This window comes from Neovison vison, chromosome 13, assembly GCF_020171115.1.
Source record: "Neovison vison isolate M4711 chromosome 13, ASM_NN_V1, whole genome shotgun sequence".
NCBI classification, from domain to species: Eukaryota; Metazoa; Chordata; class Mammalia; order Carnivora; family Mustelidae; genus Neogale; species Neogale vison.
Genome location: NC_058103.1, coordinates 118,013,330 through 118,033,540, shown reverse-complemented (window position 1 = coordinate 118,033,540; position 20,211 = coordinate 118,013,330). Strand labels below are relative to the sequence as shown.

General features: G+C 36.6%; 1 protein-coding gene across 3 annotated transcripts in view; it reads right to left on the bottom strand.

The window, feature by feature from the left end:
• PEAK1 (pseudopodium enriched atypical kinase 1) overlaps positions 1-20,211 on the bottom strand; it is a 332,635-nt gene that overhangs the window by 270,083 nt on the left and 42,341 nt on the right. For all 3 annotated transcript variants that reach the window (XR_006381652.1, XM_044230658.1, XM_044230659.1), the window contains exon 2: positions 12,881-12,944. The gene's annotated coding sequence lies outside the window, so the exon portion shown is untranslated. The remainder of the gene's footprint in view (positions 1-12,880; positions 12,945-20,211) is intronic.

Below are 20,211 nucleotides of genomic sequence, written 5' to 3'. Positions count from 1 at the left end.
ATCATCAAGTTATACAGATTCTATCTTCCCCCATACACTGCTTATTCTAACCATGTCAAAATCTCACTGTGGATATGAGTAGCTACTTTTCTATCTAGAATGCAACTCCTGTTATAAATGCTAACTACTTCACTATGTGTTAATTTAATTCAAAAATATGGAACACCTATTCTATGGCAAATCTGGCAGGACCTATGCCAGGGCTAGGCAAACAAAACTGAGACAGAGAAACCGAAGGGTCTCTCCTGTTTCTCTGCTAGACCCCATTTTCTCATGCTATCTATCTCACCTTGCATCCGAGTAAACCAAAGCAGCTATGATTCCCCATGGGGGAAGCAAGAAAGTTAACCATTCTCAGAGCTCTACCCTGGGCCCCCACATACCTGATAACATCTGAGAAGAAAAAGAACGTGAGCATGATCCAGGACAATGGCTTCAAACCTCAGTTTGTGCCAATACCCCCTCACCTTCGGTGATTTATGGGAAAACACCTACTGTTCAGCTGACACCTTTGATCAGACCTACCCTGGGTTCCGAAGGAACATGCACCCCTTTCCAATATAAACTCCTAACCCCAAGCAGCGGGAAGCCTCACTTCTGCTTTTCTGAGTCTCCCAGAACCTCTGTCTGCTGTACACTGTCACTTACACTACTCACTATAAACTCTGCTCTCACTTCCTCTAGGCTCGTGTTTGATTTCCATCCTGCCCTAAGACAAGCGCTTTCTTGACTGGTCCTTCAAGGCCTCCTCTGGGACCTCAGACCCAGCCTTCCTACGTCAAAATTAAGTGAGAAACAGGTCCTGTCTCTTCTCTGAAATCACAGGAAAACAGGAAAAGAAGTACAACACTGGGGTTTATCACGGAAGGTAGCATGGTATGGCAGACTAATTCTTTTGCAGGGGCGTAGATATAGCAGGCAATAAGCAAAACATCAGGATAAATGTAATACATTCTTTGGAGAAGAGAGTTTCTTTGATGTAAGTAACTTAAAAAATTTTAACATCAACTCATTATAAGAAGAATACAAAACTTACATGAAAGATGCAATATAATACTTACAGATTCATGGATCATTTGAGCAAGAATAACTGTCTGGAATTAGAATTTAAAGTAACATTACTTAGCAGAAAGAGAGCCACTTTAAGTCAAAGACCCTCTTAGAAGTAAGTCACCCCACCTATCCAAAAAGGCAGCCAGGGCTGGGTGAACATTCAGTGAAACACCACTGGATGATCAGAAAGATTCTGTGGGATTCTTTGCTACAGCCAGCCTCCCCTCTACACAGCCTCTATGGAAGTATTCAGACACAACACGAAAGAAGTTTTGCAAACTCATTTTTTTGTCAGATTAAAGTCACCTGTTAACTATGTAAGGGAAGTCTGTGAAAGCTAAGAAAAACTTTATGCTGGCTCCAATTCCTGCCAAAATGGCCAGAAAAATGGACAAGAGAGACCGAAGAGACATTTAACATCAGAACATATGCATATAACCAATGAACGTATGAACAATGTTCAACATCACTGGAGATCATGGAAACTCAAAGCAAAATTCTTTGTCAATAAAAACAAAAAGCTTTGAAAACAGACCAAAAAAGAAAAGGCCGCCTACAGTTCTCTCTAATTCAGACATTCCTTACCTCTACCTTTCATTGCCTTTGAGCAATTTTTAAATTTAAAAACTGTAGAAAGTGGATAATAATGTGGTCTATTTTTTAGCACAAAGGAGCAAATTAGTTGTGTCCAGTGGATTACAAATGATAATTGTCCAGTTTTTGCATCCATCTGAAAAATTCATTTCAGCATTCCTTTACTGCATACAAATGAATGACTCTTCAAATCTGCCTTTGAACTAACATCTTACTAGTTTCCTCATTAACTAGTGAGTTAAACATCTGACAAGCGTTCATTTTTATCTGTATGAGCCATGATTATAACCCCTTTTTAAAAATCCTTTAAAAAATCCTTTTAACACCACAATCAGAATACAATACCATCCATTTATGATTAAAAGAAAAAAGTAAAAAACCCTCTCAGCAAGTGAATAGAAAGGGTTCTTCAACCTGAGGATAACAACTTCATGGTAAAAGTCTGAAAACTTTCTTCCTAAACCCTGGAACAAGCCAAGGACATCTGCTCTCACCACTTCTATTCAATACTATACTAGAGGTTCTAATCAGTAAAATGAAGCAAGGAAAAAAAATACAGGTTGATAGGAAGAAGTAAAACTGTCTTTACTTACATACACATCATAATTGCATAACAAAGCCTAGAGAATCAAAATAAACAAAACAAAACAAACAAAAAAAACCCCACAAAGCTAATAGAACTAACAACAGCCAATAAAATTCAGTTATACTTTTACATACTAGTAATCAACAGTGGAAATGAAATACTTTTAAAATGTCATAATAGCATTAAAAAAAATCAAAGTGCAAAATTTGTACACAAAAAGAAAACAATAATTATGGCTCTTGAGAAATTAAAGATGATCTAAATAAATGGACAATGATAACATGTTTACAATATTAAAATGTGTATCTTCTCCTAATTGATCTGTGGAGTGAACATGGTGTCAAGTAAAATCTACAGATGTTTTTGTAGAAAATGAAAAGCTAACCCTAATATCCACATAGAGAACTGTGTATGAATATACAAAGGACCTAGAAGAGTCAAAACAAATCTTTAGAAGAAAAAATTGGAGAATTTCTACCATTTCACTTCAAAACTGATCATTAAACTATTGTAATCGATATAGTATCAGCAAAGAGGAAAAAAATGTCAATTAAACAAGACAGAGCTCAGAAATACACATACACATTATACAGCCAACTGATTTCTGATAAAGTCATCAAAGTAATTAATGAGAAAAAGAAAGTCTTTTTAACAGTGGTGCTGGGAAAACTGGGTATCCACATGCAAAAGAATGAAGCCAGACCCATACTTAACAACACATATAAAACTTAATTCCAAATGGATCAAATATCTAAACCTAAGACCTAAAACAATAAAACTCTTAGAAGAAAACATAGGACAAAAGCTTAATGACATTGCATTTGGCAGTGATTTCTTGGATATGATACACCACAAAAGCATAGGTAACAAAATCAAGACAAATTGGACCTCATGAAAATTTTTAAATCTTGCACATCAAAAGACACTATCCACAGAGTAAAATAAAAGGCCACAGCATAGGAGAAAATAGTTGCAAATCATGTATCTGATAAGATATTAATATCCAGAAAATAGAACTCCTAAAATCCAACAATAACAAAACCACACAATTCAAAAATGGGCAAAAGACCTGAGTAGATACTTCTCCAAGAAGATATATGAATGGCCAGTAAGCACATGAAAAGATGCTCAATATCACTGATCACTAGGGAAGTGCAAATCAAAACTACAATGAGATACCACCTTATATCCAGTCAGATAGCTAGTATTAAAACAAACAAACAAACAAACAAAACACACACACACAGACACATCCCAGAAAACAAAAAAAGCTGATAGGGATGTGGAGAAATTGGAACTGTGTGTGTGTTGTTGGGGAATGTTACATGGTACCATTGTTGTTTAAAACAGCATGATAGTTCCTCAAAAATTAAAAATAGAATTACCATATGATCCAGCAATTTCACCTCTGGGTATACCCAAAAGAATTGAAAACAGGGTCCCAAAGAGATATTTGTACACCTCACTCACAGGAGTATTTTTCACAATAGCCAAAACATGGAAGCAACCAATTATCCATTGACAGATGAATGTATTAACAAAATGTGGTATAAACATACAACGGAATATCATTCAACCTCAAAAAGGAAGAATATTGTTCCATTTGCTACAACATGGATGAATCTTGAGGACATGATGCTAAATGAAAAAGCCACTTACAAAGACAAATACTGTATGATTCTGACCACATGAGGTACTGAGAGAAATGTAAATCATAAAAACAGAAAGTAGTTCTGATACCTGCCAGAGACTGGGGGAAGATAAAAATGGGGATTTATTGTTTACTGCATATAGAGTTCATTTTACAAGATGAAAAAGAATTATGGGGATGGATGTTGGCGACAAATGCACAACATTCTTAAAGTGCTTAATACCACTGAACTGTATACTGAGAGATGGTTAAGATGATCAATTTGTTATCTTTTACAACTTTTTAAAAAAGACATTAAAAAGAGAATGGGAAGAAAGAAGTTGGTAAGGTGAAAACAGATGAATTTCTTTGAAAAAAAAAAAGTGACAGGTGGGAGGAGCAAAATGGCGGAGGAGTAGGAGATCTAAATTTCATCTGGTCCCAGAAATTTGGCTAATTGGTTATCAAACCATTCTGAACACCTACAAATTCAACAGGAGATCAAAGAGAAGAATGGCAGCAATTCTATGAACATAAAAGCAACCACTTTCTAGAAGGTAGGACATGCAGAGAAGTGAATCCAAGGAGATATTTGGGAAGACAGACCGATGGGGGAGGGGTCAACTCCCAGCAAGCGGTAGAGCAGTGGAGCACAAAACTGAGCTTTTATTAGACGTCTGCTCTGCAGAGAGACGTCACTCCAGTGGCTAAGGGGAAAGAGGGTGGAGGGTGGAACCCTTGCTGGGACAGTGTGGTCTTAGGACCCTCAGTGTCACAGGAGGACCAGGGGTGTCTGAGTGCGGCAAATCTCCCAGGTATCAGAGCTGGGAAGCTGGCTGGAGAGACGGAGCTGAGGAGTGAGCTCACAGCTCGGGGTTGCCTTAAACAGTGATCCCTGGCATAGTCAGACCACTACTCTTCGAATAGGGACCCAACAAGCAGCAGATTCGGGGAGACTACCCTTTCTCCCCTGGGAGGAGTGAAGCAGGAGCACACTGCAGGAAGCTGCTAGGTTTGGAGACTCCAAACAGGGTTGTGCACAACAGAAATGCTCAGTCACAGCATTTGTGAGCTCGGAGTGCAGCCAGATCTGGGAGTGCAGCCGGAGACCAAGGAGACGGGAGAGACTGATTGCTTTTCTCTGAGGGTGCACTGAGGAGTGGGGCCCTGACCTCTCGGGTCCTCCGGATCTAAGACCGGGAGGTTGCCATTTCCATTCTTCTCCTCCAAAGCTGTAAAGATAGCTTTCAGGGAACAAAAGCTACCAACAGCAAAACCGAGCAGATTACTTAGCCTGGTTCCTGGCAAGGGTGGTGCACAGATGTTGGCACGGATAAGGAGAAAGGGGAACCCTCCTACACTATTGGTGGGAATGCAAGCTGGTACAGCCACTCTGGAAAACAGTATGGAGGTTCCTCAAAAAGTTGACAATAGAGCCACCCTACAACCCAGCAACTGCACTACTGGGTATTTACCCTAAAGAGACAAATGTAGTGATCTGATGGGGCATGTGCACCCCAATGTCTATAGCAGCAATGTCCACAGTAGCCAAACTATGGAAAGAGCCTCGATGTCCAATGTCCAGCAACACATCAATGGATAAAGAAGATGTGATGCACGCGCGCATGCGTGCGTGCGCACACACACACACACACACACACACACACAGGAATATTATGCAGCCATCAAAAATTGAAATCTTGCCATTTGCAATGATGTGGATGGAACTAGAGGGTTTTATGCTGAGCAAAATAAGTCAATCCAAGAAAGACAATTATCATTTGATCTCACTGATATGAGGAATTTGAAAAACAAGACAGAGGATCATAGGGGAAGGGAGGGAAAAATGAAATAAGATGAAACCAGAGAAAGACAAACCATGAGAGACTCTTAAACTCAGGAAACAAACTGAGAGCTGCTTAGGGAGGGGGTTGGGGGGGTTGGAGGTGAGAAGGTATAGGGTGGCTTGGTGATGGACAATGGGAAGGGTACGTGCTATGGTGAGTGCTGTGAATTGTGTAAGACTGATGATTCACAGACCTGTACCCCTGAAACAAATAATACATTATATGTTAATAAAAATAATAATAATAATTAATCAATAATTGTTTAAAGACTGTAATCACTAAAAAAATTAATAAATAAACTTCCAGTTAAAAGATGAGTAAGTTCTGGCAATCAAACATATAGCACAGCAACTAAATTAATGGTAATTTAACAATACTGTGTTGTAGGCATGGAAGTTGCTAAGAGAGTAGATATTAATAGTCTCCCCACCTCTTACCACCCCACACACAAAGCTATGTTAAATAATGAATGTGTTGGGCGCCTGGGTGGCTCAGTGGGTTAAGCCGCTGCCTTCGGCTCAGGTCATGATCTCAGGCTCCTGGGATCGAGTCCCGCATTGGGCTCTCTGCTCAGCAGGGAGCTTGCTTCCCTCTCTCTCTCTGCCTGCCTCTCCATCTACTTGTGATCTCTCTCTATCAAATAAATAAATAAAATCTTTAAAAAAAAATAATGTGTTAACTAACCTTATTGTGGTAACCATTTTATAACACATACCTGTATCAAATTATCACATTGTATACTTTAAACTTATACAATGTTATATGAAATTATATCTTCATAAAGCTAAATAAAAAACAAGAATTTAAATGGAAAAAAATAGTGACAGAAATCAGAAAAGTGGTTGCTCTGGTAAGAGGAGAGAATGTCAAGGAGTCTTAAGGAACTTAAAGAGTCATAAAAATGTTTTACATGTTATACAGGTTTGGATTATGTAGGTAAATGCATTTGTCAACAAAATCCCTAAAATTAAGATGCTTATCACTCAACACCAGAAATAAATTGACCATAAGGTTTCACTTTTGAATATTTAAGATATCTTTATATTTTAAAGACAACTCAGTTTGGGTATATACTTATGATCCGCTTGTTCAATATGTGTATGTATAGAATAAATCCAAGATTAAAGCACAGAATTAAGGTATTATGATGATTTTCTACTATTTAAAGGAAGAATTTATTCATTCAACATGACTTATATGGGAGTAAACACTGTAATCCATTGAAATGCAGGTTACATAACTGATACAATATTCATATACAAAATATCCTGCAGCTGTAAACATGAATGAAGTAGGTCTAACTATATGGAAAGATCTCCAAGATACAGAAGTATACTGAAAAAGGAAATAGTAAAACAGTAAATTCTCATAGATTAAAATAAATTCCATATATATTTATATGTATATTTGTAAAAACAATCAAAGTAAATAAATTGTAAATGGTACTTCCTTCTGAAAATAGCAACAGGGGATCAAAAGTAAAGGGAAGAGTTACTTTTCACTGTAAATCCTTCTGTACCCTCTGAATTATTTCTGACTATATAGTTGCTTTGGCAATTTCCTTGGATACAGAGGAGAAAGAGGGCCTCAAACAATGTTCATGTTTCTTGTAAGCAATCTCTCCCATTCCTTATGGCATCACTCCCCTCAAACTCCACATCTCACCCTTCTTGCCTACTTGCACAACATCAACAACCACAATATCCCAAAGCCAACAACTTTGTTTTCTACTCCAGGGAAAAGGGGGAACTCCCTATATTTCCTAATTCACATCCATATATTTACCTCTGGACTACATCCATGGGTATCTCCTTTCCTCAGAAGGAAGAGGCCATTCCAGGCAAATCTTGTGTTCTTAGGCTATTTCGTGTCTCTACAGGAAAGCCTATTTTCTCTATTAGTCCTCTCTCTACTTCTACAAGCTTGCTCTTAACTTGTCCTTTCTCCTGCCACCTCTGTATAGATGCATGCTCAAGCCCCTCCCTTTTAAAAAAAAATTATCTTACATTCCCCTTTAGGCAGGATCCTAAATTCATTCTTCCCTTCACAGTTAAACTCTCACATGAGTGGGGACAGTCTCTACCTGAGGCAGTCTCTTCATCTCCCATTCACTTCTCAAATCCCACAATCTTGCTCAGTCCCCACTGCTACTTAAAAACACTCTTGCTGAAATCATTTAAGATGAAACCTATAGGTAAGGCATTTTGTGAACCTTATTTTACTTCATCTCTCTGCTATACTTGACACTGCTGACTGCTTCCACCCTCCTGAAACTCTCAAATCCCTTGACTTCTGTGACACATCTTTTTCCTATCTCTTATGCAGTGAAGATTCAAAAACAAGTATGACAAAGTCCCTGACTTCAAGCAAAGACTCTAAAATGAGTGAAATCAATGCAAACTGTCACAACACAGTGAAAAAGTACTATGATAGAGACAGGTACAAAATGCTATGGTAGGTTTGTTGTAAAGGGGAAGGAGAGGGAGTGTGCATTTTAGGAGGAGAAAACCAACATGGACAAAGGCACATGTATAAATCAACATAGTCTGTATAGGGAATTTGATGGATAATGGTTGAGCACACAAGTTTTGAAACCAACCAATCTGATTCTACCACTTACCAGCTGAATAAAGGTAAAATAAGTCTCTATCTCACAGGACTATAATGAAAATTAAATGCTATTTATAAAGCACGAGCACAGGACCTGGCTTACATTGATTTCTCAATAAATGTTAACTCCTTCATGGCAAAAAAAGTCATCAAACTAGGAATAAAAGGAAACCACTTCAACATGATAAAGGACAGTTACCAAAAAACCACAGGTAACATCACACTTGATGCTTAAAGACTGAGAGCTTTCACCCTAAGGAACAAGACAAGGATGTCCACTCTCATCACTTCTATTTAACATTGAAATAAAGGTTTTAGCCAGGATGCTTAAGTAAGAAAAAGACATAAAATGTATCCAGATTTGAATGGAAGAAAATAAAACAATCACTATTTGTAGATGACATGATTTTGTATATAATTATATATACAATTATATAAAATTAATTTTATATATGTAAAATATAAATATAAATATATTTAATATCTAAATATAAAAATACATATAAAATATATTTTATATATTCAAACTTCATAGTAATATATTAACAACAATTAGAACTACTGGTTGAACTAACAGTCAGTGAGGTTGCATGATAAAAAAATCAATTATATTTCCATATACTAGCAATGAACAATTCAAAAATAAAAGAAAACAATTTCATTAAAATAATATCCAAAAACTAAAGTGCTTAAGAACAAATTTAACAAAAGTAGGAGACATACACTAAAAACTATAAAACACCATTACAAGAAATGAACACACAAGTAAATGGAAAGACCTCCATGTTCACAGACTGGAGAACACACTGTTATAAAATCTCTAACCTGATTTACAGATTCATAATACAAATTCAAAACAATCCCCATCAACATCCAGCTGGATTTTTTTTTTTTTTGGTAGAAATTGACAAGCTGATCCTAAAATTCATATGGAAATGCAAGGGATCCAGAAGAGCCAAAATAATCTTCAATAGGAAGCACAAGGTTGGAGAACTCATATTTCATGATTTTAAAACTTCCTGGCATAAGGAGAAATCTATAAATCACTGGAATAGAACTGAAAGGCCAGAAACCTAACCTTACATTTACAGCAAATGAAATTCTTCAAGGGTGCCAAGATAATTCAATGGTCTGTGACAACTGGATATGTGAACCCTTTACCTCAAACCACACACAAAAATTAACTCAAAAAAAATTAACACAAAAATAAACTCAAAATTTAACTCAACTTGGGTATCTCAGTTGGTTAAGCATGACTCGCTCTCAGCACAGGTCATATGTGGGTCATATGAGGGTCATGAGATTGAGTCCCACATCAGGCTTCACACTAGGCATGAAGTCTGGAATCTGCTTGGGAGTCTCTCTCTCTTTCCATCTTCCCTCTACCCACCCCCCAAAAAAAGTTAACTCAAAATGGGTCACAGACCTATATTTAAGAGCTCATATTTAGAAGAAAATATGAGTAAATCTTCATGAACTTTGATCAAGCAATGGTTTCTTAGATATAACACCCAAATCACAAACAACAAAAGAAAAATAGATAAAAATTAAAAACATTTATTCTTCAAAAGACAATACCAAGAAAGTAAAAAGATAGTTCGCAGAATGGGAGAAAATACTTGTAAATCACGTATTTTATAAGTGACTTATATCCAGAATATCTAAAAAAATCTTACAATAAAAGGGTAAACAACATAATTTTCAAGTGGGCAAAGGATTCAAATAGATATTTCTACAAAAAAAAGATATATAAATGGCCAATTAGCACATGAAAAGATATTCAATATCATTATTCATTAAGGAAACATAAATCAAAGCCACAATGAGATAAAACTTCCCATTCACTATAATGGCTAAAACTTAGAGAGACAGATAGTAACAAATGTAGGTGAGGACATGATAAACTGGAATCCTCAAACATTGCTGGTAGGAATGTAAAATGATACAGTCTTTTGGAAAACCATTTGGCAGTTCCACAAATTGTTAAACGTGGAGTTACCAAATGACCTAGCAAATTACACTTTTAAGTGTATACCTAAAAGACGGACAACCATATGCACACAAAAACTTACACACAGAAATTCATAGCAAAAAGAATAGCCAAAATGTGTATGGGGGCAAGGTGGTGGAAACAATCCAAATGTCCACCAATTGATGAATAGATAAATAAAATGTGCTGTCTGCCTATCTATCTATCTATTTATACTGAGGAGTCTGGATCCTGACCAAAAACTTAAAATCTCTGTGTGTTTTCCAGCCTGACCATAAGCAATTACAAAGGCCTTACCTGGCAGGCCTCACAGGGGAAAGCTGTCCTACCCACAACTTACTGGGTATACAGCCAGTGCACTGCAGTCTCTGAGAGAGCTGTAGTCAGGAACTCAGGCTCCCTGGCTGACCATGTTCTTAAACATGGCTACATTCCCAACCCAGGCCCTAGACTTCATTCAGGAGTCTGTCTGTCTGTGGCCTTTTCATCAGGGAGGAAACACAGAAGATACTTTTTCTCTACTTTCACTCTGTGCTTTTCAATTCCAAGCCCTTCCACCTCGCTCCTGAACCAGCCCTGGTCCATAAAGATGCAGGAACCTCCTGTCTGGCATTCCCTCTGCAGTGAAACAAGCCACCTCCTATCTCTGTGCAGATCCACCTGAGTGGGACACCTGCACTTTCCGAGATTTAGCCTGTTGCTTATACTATCTCAATAAGTGAATAAAGGCTCAACTGTTACTTTCATTTTGGATCGCTGTTTTTGATTAGCTACCTTGACACCTGGAAGTTCAGGTGTCTCTATTGCCAGGCCACCTGACCTGACACTTAAAATGGAATATTACTCAGCCATGAAAAGGAATGAAGTATTGATTCATCCAAAAACATGGTTGAACCTTGAAAACTTTATGCTAAGTAGAAGAAATAAGTCACAAAAGATTGCATATTGTACAATTTCATTTACATAGAATATCCAGAAGAGGCAGATCTATAGAGACAGAAAGTAGATTAGTACCTGACAGGAATTGAGTAGAGGGAGGAATGAGTGGTGACTGCTAATAAGTACCAGTGTCTCTTCGGAGTGATGAAAATATTCAATTAAAAAAAATTTTTTTTAAGTGAGCTCCATACCCAGCACAAAGCCCATCCTGGGGCCTGAACCCAAGACACCAAGATCAAGACTGGAGCAGAGATCAAGACCCTAGTGGAGATCAATATCTAGATACCCAACCAACTGAGCTACCCAGGCGCTCCTGAGTGGTGAAAATATTCTAAAATTAGATTGTGGTGAGAGCTGTACAACTCTGTAACTACAATTTTTAAAAAATGACAATGAATTGTACACTTTAAATAAATGGATGAATTTTAAGGTATGTAAATTATTCCTCAATAATGTTTTTTAAAAAATGATAGTTCATGGGCGCCTGGGTGGCTCAGTGGGTTGAGCCGCTGCCTTCGGCTTGAGTCATGATCTCGGGGTCCTGGGATCGAGTCCCGCATCGGGCTCTCTGCTCAGCAGGGAGCCTGCTTCCTCCTCTCTCTCTCTTTCTCTCTACCTGCCTCTCTGCCTACTTGTGATCTCTCTGTGTCAAGTAAATAATAAAATCTTAAAAAAAATAAATAAATAAAAATAAAAAAATAAAAAATGATAGTTCATAACATTCCTAGAGCACTAGTGAGATGGAAAACTGGGTAAAGAGATTATACTGCTCTGTAAAGGAGTTTGTAAAATATCCTTTAAGCAATGTAAATGTATTGAAGGATTCTGAGTTTCAGACTGACATGACAACAATCATCTTTTAGAAAAAGCAATCTCATGACTATGACAACATGAATGGCTTAGAGAGTAGCTGGATTCTAGGTGGAAGGACCAGATGACAGAATGGTTGCTTAAAAAATTAAAAGATGAAGAGAAGTGGATCCCAGACATGCCAGAAAAGGAAAAGGGCTATGAGCCTATCTCTAGAGTAAAATGCTATTCTGGAAACTTTCTATAGAAACCAACTACTAACATACTAAAGAATATGTTCTAATTTTATGAGCCCCCCAGACCGAGGGAACTACAGAACATAATCAAGTCCAGGAGAATAGAGTGGTAGAAAACTCCTAATAACTGACTTATTAAAATAGTTATCAGCTGTTGAAACTGATGACTTAAAAAATTAAGGATCTGTCTTCAGGAATATCAGACTATAATGCCAATATCATTCCCAAATGTGTGTCAGACTAGCAGTGTGAACTCTGTCTTAAAATATAAAAGTATAAAAGAAAAATTCCTTTGGAATTACAATGGAAAAATTCACTCAAAACTACTCTAACCATCAGAACCAACTTCATTTCCTTCAATCAAATGTCCTACAAACTAAAAATAAGCATGCTATATATGTAAACTCTGTAATAAATAATATTTACCCATTAAACTCTCATAGGAAAAAACAGTTGGCACTGCCTTAAATATTTCAAAAATAATTCTCTCTCATTATAAAATATATCTTTACATATATTTATATCTTTATATATAAAATATATCATTATAAAATATAAGGCAAATGCATTAAAAGAATATCTCACCTCAGATTTTTAGATGAATCCACAAATAAATGTCTACAGCATGAGTTCCAGTTCAGACAGATACCTGAATTGAAAAAAAAAAAAGGAGAAGGAGAAGAAGAAAAAAAGACATGGTCAATATAACTAAATCTGAGAATGGAACTTAATTTTTTCAGTAGAACCCTAACTTATTTACTCATTAAACTTTTGTTTGTGTTTTACAAATCTATAGAACATCAAGAATCTTAATTCTGCCAGACTCTCTATTGCCTTTTTTTTTTCCTTAAGATTTTATTTATTGATTGTCGGAGAAAGAGAGAACACAAGCAGGCTCCCTGACGAGAAAGGAGACTGATGTGGGGCTCTATCCCAATACCCTGGGACAATGACCTGAGCCAAAGGCAGACACTTAACCAGCTGAGCCACCTAGGTGTCCCTGTATTGCCTTTAACTACACTTAACAAAATATATACTATATTAATGGGGCTAGGGGTATGAGGGGAAGATCAATCCAAGAAAGACATTTTCCTTTCACCAGTTCAAGTCTTCAAAAGAAAAGGCATTTTCTAAAAGTCTGTACTCCCTATAATAATCCCACCATCATGACTTCCCATCCTCACAAAAAAACAGAATACAAAAATCTGGAAATATAAAAGTAAACCAAGAGTATATTTTATAAAGCTTAAATAAAAGGAAATGTTAAATAAAACTGGTGAAAAAACTATGAAAATGTTTATCTACATTGGCAAAGAAAATCTAATTAAAATGAAACGTCATGAGTTGGAAAAAAAATGAAACATTTTCCATCAGTGAAATTAGAGTTGTTTTTTAAGATGTTAGTCATTAGTGCTCTCCCAATAGCTTCTTGGCCTTTTGGCTAAGATCAAGTGCAGTGCTATCCCAGTTCTCCTCCTTCCCAGACTCACTGTAGGATTGCACTTCACTGCCCTTGTTTCAACTTGGGTGTGGCTACATTGACTTGCTTTAGTCACTAAAGTGTACGTAAACATGATATGAAACATCAGCAGGAATAAGCTTTAGGAACCAGTACACAACCGGAAGACCTACCCACTACAGTAATTACGAAAACAAGTAACCAAAGGAGCTTTGATCAGGGTGATTCACTAAGTAACTCCAAGAGAGAATACCACCTGCTGATATGTGTTCAACATGTAACATGACCTTTGTTGTAAAAAATAAAACCTGTTGCATTAAACCATGAGATTTGGGGGATTATTTGTTACTACAGCATATTGTAAACTATACTGAGAGCTGCAAATGACAATGTAATGTAACATAATAGATATTACAATAATATAATAATGCAATATAATGGGCATCTTTGCACACTGCTCATAGTAGTATAAACTGGTAAACTCTTTCTGGAAAGCAATACACAAGAGCCTTAAAAAGTTCAAACCCTCTTACCTAGTAACTTCTCTTCCAGAAATCTGTCCTAAATAATAAAAAATCCAGACTTAGATCATAGCTCATTTATGACTGCAAAGAAATGGAAATAAAAAACTAAATGTCCAAATGATTAGTTAATAAATCAGAATAAGAAATAGTTAAAATTAAATATCAAAAATGCTTAAGGACTTATAGGGGAAACTGTGTGAAAGGCATACATGGGAACTTTATGTACTGTCTGCTCAATTTTTCTGTGTATGTATAAACTATAGACAGAAAGCAGATCAGTTGCTACAGGAGCTGAAGGTCATGTGAAAGAACTGATTGTAAAGGGGCTTAAGAGAAACTTTATGTTTAATACTATTTTACTGAGAACCAGAGCTTGATCCTAGAATGCGTTTGGGGTTTTATTAATTTATTCTTTCAGTATTTATTGCAGGCCTCCACGTACAAACATCAGCCTACACAGCAGAGGTATGGCTTCTGCACTGGGTCTGTTTCCCCAAGGTTCAGTGAGACCTGCCTTTCAAGTGGTCACTGTAGTCAGTAGAAGCACTGACAGACAATCTACAAACCACGCCTTTTAAAAATAATCCTTACATTGGCATATAAGAGGTAGGTCATGATTATTTCTAAGAACCATCTGCATTAGTGATTATTTGTTGAACTAATCTTTCTGAAAATAAGCTTAAAATTTCTACAACTGAACATTTATCATTTATAGCATGAACATGTATCAGGTGTTTTGAATTCATTGTTTTGGATTATATGAATGTGTTTATAAGATTATATGCCTTGGTAACCACCATTAAAAATTTTATGAGTTCTGAGCATTTACTTAAAGGATTAAAGATTTTTATAGCTATAAAAATGGCTAAAGTGTCCAAAACTTCAACTAAGAAACTGTAGAAAAACATAAGTAAAATCTAGAAAGAAAAAAATGTGACAATGAAGACAAAGCATTAAGCAAAGAGAACAAAAAATATTATGTTATTAATCAAACAGAAACAGCCAAGGCATATAACGAACAAGTTTTATTCAACAAGAAATGATAATAACACAGGAAATATTTGTTTTAGCAGAAAGCACAGAAATTCAAGACAGTGGGGAGAGTAGTTAAAAATAAAAGACTAGGGGCCCCTGGGTGGCTCAGTCAGTTAAGCATCTGACTCTTGATTTTGGCTCAGGTCATGATCTCAGGGTTGTGAGATCAAGTCCCACATTAGGTTCCATGCTGGGCATAAAAAAACATAAAATAAAAACAAACATAAAAATCAAAAACTGCACTAACTTCTCATGATAAGAAGACCTGAGATACCCACTGCATTGTAGGGAGTAACACATAAGAATCAAAACACTGGCGAGAACGTATAGGAGAGTCTAATCCAGAAATGATTTTCAAGCAATGGACATAGAGATTAAATCACTGCTTAAATTACAATTGTATAATATGTTGCTTTCTCAGGCCTGATGTTTGAACTTATTATATATTGTATCCAAAATGTATTAAATTGTTCATAGTTTAAAATAAGATACAAATAAATACATTATTTTTACTAATAACCATTAAGAGTACTAGAATATGTGTTTATCAGAGAATAGCTAGTAAATATGAGTAAAATAGCCTTAGAAATTAAGGATATAACACAGGAAATATATGTGTGTTAATCAGAATACAGACAATAAAGATGAGTTTTCAAGCACTTAGAAATAAAGGACATAATCTGAGACACAAGATTATTTAGACTATAAAAAAAAAGATTGGGGAATTCTTAATATACATTAGTTTCCTGACTCTTAGAAAAAAATGACCTATAAGTAGTCCATAAAAATGTATGAAAAACACTATCACAAAGCTGGTCTTGATTTCTAATTCTAGAAACCTTAAGTAGTAACTGTCCCCAGCCAACTAAAGAGTCAACCTACAGCCTGGAGGCCAAAACCAGCCATGCCTGTTTTGCCTGGCCCTTGAGCTAAGAATGGTTTTCACATTTTTTAAAAATGTTGTGAAAAAAACAAAAAATAATATGGAACAGAGGCGGTAGTCACAAAACTTAAGACGTTTACTATCTCACCCTTTACAGAAAAAGTTTGCAGCCCTCTGAACTAAACAATTCATAAATGGGTGAAACAGGTCTTAGTGGCAGCTCTAACCCAGAGATTTAAAGTGTGCCATGGCATCACAGTATATTAGAACCAGAAGGCAGCTAAGACCATCCTTCTCCATCATGTTACAAAGGTCACTTAAAGCCCAGAAATGACAATCTTCCAGGTCTACTGTCTCCTGAACCCAATGTGCTTTACATCCTATCACAACATTGGCCCCCTTTTCTTCTAGTGGGGTAATCTAAGAATATAAGAAAGATATAGTAAGAGTAAGTCCACTCTCTTCAACTCTCCACTGAGCCCTTCCTACCTGCGGATAATCAACTGACCAAACTGAGGCAATGATAATCTTCATATCTGACCAACTCAGCATCAAGGGTCATTTCCTATTTTCTCAGCTTCATCTCCTTCTACTCTACTCATGTAAGGAAAATAAGCAAATGAGTCTACTTAACATTCCTGAAAAAGTACCTTGTTCTTTTGGTCCTGAGGACCTAGGTTTATACAGTTTCTCTCCTAGGGGCAGCTCCTCCCTTCTCCACCAACCCAAATTCCTATCATCCTTGATGCCCAATTCAAAACACCCTCAGAAAGCTTACAATCCAATAGGAAACACAGTTCAGATACACAAAAAAGTAAAAGATAAATATCCCCAAACAGAAATTCCTGGTAAAATGTAACCTCTGAGGGAAATGTTCAGGTTAAGCCTTTGGGAAAGTCTCTGAATAAGATGTTAATAGACATTAAAAAAAAAAAAAAAGATTTTGATGAAGTCAAAAGCTTCTGCACAGCAAAGGAAACAGTCAAAAAAACAAAGAGGCAACCCACGGAATGGGAGAAGATATTTGCAAATGACAGTACAGACAAAAGGTTGATATCCAGGATCTATAATGAACTCCTCAAACTCAACACACACGAAACAGGCAAACATCAAAAAATGGGCAGAAGATATGAACAGACACTTCTCCAATCAAGACATACAAATGGCTATCAGACACATGAAAAAATGTTCATCATCATTAGCCCTCAGGGAGATTCAAATTAAAACCACATTGAGATATCACCTTACACCAGTTACAATGGCCAAAATTAACAAAACAGGAAACAACATGTGTTGGAGAGGATGTGGAGAAAAGGGAACCCTCTTCCACTGTTGGTGGGAATGCAGGTTGGTGCAGCCTCTTTGGAGAACAGTGTGGAGATTCCTCAAGAAATTAAAAATAGAGCTTCCCTATGACCCTGCAATTGCACTCCTGGGTATTTACCCCAAAGACACAGATGTCGTGAAAAGAAGGGCCATCTGTACCCCAATGTTTATAGCAGCAATGGCCACGGTCGCCAAACTATGGAAAGAACCAAGATGCCCTTCAGCGGATGAATGGATAAGGAAGATGTGGTCCATATACACTATGGAGTATTATGCCTCCATCAGAAAGGATGAATACCCAACTTTTGTACCAACATGGACGGGACTGGAAGAGATTATGCTGAGTGAAATAAGTCAAGCAGAGAGAGTCAATTATCATATGGTTTCACTTATTTGTGGAGCATAACCAATAGCATGGAGGACAAGGGGCGTTAGAGAGGAGAAGGGAATTTGGGTAAATTGGAAGGGGAGGTGAACCATGAGAGACTATGGACTCTGAAAAACAATCTGAGGGGTTTGAAGTGGCGGGGGGTGGGAGGTTGGGGTACCAGGTGGTGGGTATTATAGAGGGCACGGCTTGCATGGAGCACTGGGTGTGGTGAAAAAATAATGAATACTGTTTTTCTGAAAATAAATAAATTGGAAAAAAAAAAAAAAAAGAAAAGCTTTTGAGATTGGTTGCACAACATTGTGATTATACATAACCCGAATTAACTATGTACTTTAAAATGGCTAAGATGATAAATTCTATGCTACATATATTTCACAATCATTAAAAAACAAACAAACAAACAAACAAACTTTGGACCACAGAGCAAGATCATAATGGTGCAGGGAGCAAGTACTTGCTTATATTATATTAATTGGATATTAAATTTAAGTTATAAAAGCTAAACACTATCCTATAGCAATGGTTTTATACTTGCAAGTACCTTAAAATTAGACAATGTGGGGAATTGTGAATATAATAAGAGAGTTGCCTACGAGATCCAATTCTATAAAATAAAACAGAGCCTACATCTAGAAACCACTAAATTCTGGCAGCTAGATAAATGAATATCCACAAGATTCCAAACTTAAAAAAAAAAAATGACTTTAAAGGATAGAGAGAGGAAAAGGTGATGTTCTAGGAAGTAGAATGAATAAAGGTACAAAACGGACAATGTGTGATGGCAAGGATACTCACTGTCTTTTTGTTTCCCTAGTAGTTGGGCCACCCATGATATGGAAAAGGTTACCAAAACCATAGATGGAAATATGCTGGCTAAGGTAATCAGTAGACAGTCCATGCCTTCCTTAAGTTTTCAGATAACTTTTGTGAACAACAGCAAAACTCTGCAAAACCAAATATAAATCCTGTGCATTTAAGGCTGAATCTGTTATTTTCACAAAATTAACCACACCAAAAGGGCTGGAAGTTTTTACTTTTTGATTATTTTGGTTCCCTTTTTACTGAGTAATTTTATTCTATGAATACCAACCTCTGCTATTCTGTTCACTCCATGCCTAGGGCCTAGTAGATGCTCTCTAAATGCTTGAGGAATTAATATTGGGATATAATATACATTTCACTTAAAGTACTCCTCCTTTCTAACTATTCAGAGTAACAAAAAGTAGACAGAAAATAAATAACATTAACTGAAAAATGTAAAAATGAAGCCAACCAAACACTTAAACCATATTTCAAAACCATCTTTGTAGCAAACTGCTCACAAGTCAGTCAGACCTTTATTGCACCCTTTGTTGCAACACCACACACACACACACACACACCCGTCAAGACAATCATTTTTACTAAATATAACTTGAAGAAGAAAAATCACATAATTTGATACCCAGAAAAATCCCAGTTCTCTTTCACCTTTGTATTCCACACAATTCCTGGCACACAGTGGATGCCTTCAAATCATTCACTGAGTTGAGCAGTCACAGAGAAAATATTTTCTCTGCTGTCCATGTGACTTCATTATATTTCAAAGGTGCGAGTCATCAACTCTGGCAATAAAAGCAGAACTTATACCACTATAAATACTTGACATATTTCAAGAGCTCTCAGAAATTAGAAGAGAGATCCATACATGTATTCCCTAAATTACACAAGTATCAGAAGATACATCACTTCACTGTTGTCAGTTTGCTATATTTAGATGGCTCTGAATTGAATCATTCAAGCATATACACATAAAACCTTGAAGGGGTCCCCATACTTGCTCCTGACAGTCTGGAAACAAAAGCTGCTACTGAGATAAAAGATGACAGGCAACAGGAATCTGACAGGCCAGTAATTTACTGCATTTTCTGCACATCTGAATTTGTAGGCCTCCATAGCCATTAAGCAAAATTAGTTTCATGATGCCAGCCAGAAAGCCTCATAGGCAACAGTTTTATGTCATTAAAAGAACTACCATCCGCAATCTGTTTGAATTTGTGTTTGCTCATTAGAAGCATCTCAGTGAATCGAGAGAGGGGTTTTAATTGCACTCTTGCTCTATCCATGTTTACTACAGCCCTGAACTATAACAAATTCCTATTCTCCCTTCATACCCAATGCCTAAAATTCTTTAGATATAGTAGAAGAAACTAAGCAGTCTAGCAGTTCTCTACCAAAAATAGAGCCATTTCAAAGGTACAAATGTGACTTTAACATATATTTATTCAGATTAAAAAGCCTGGGTCAGAGAAAAACATC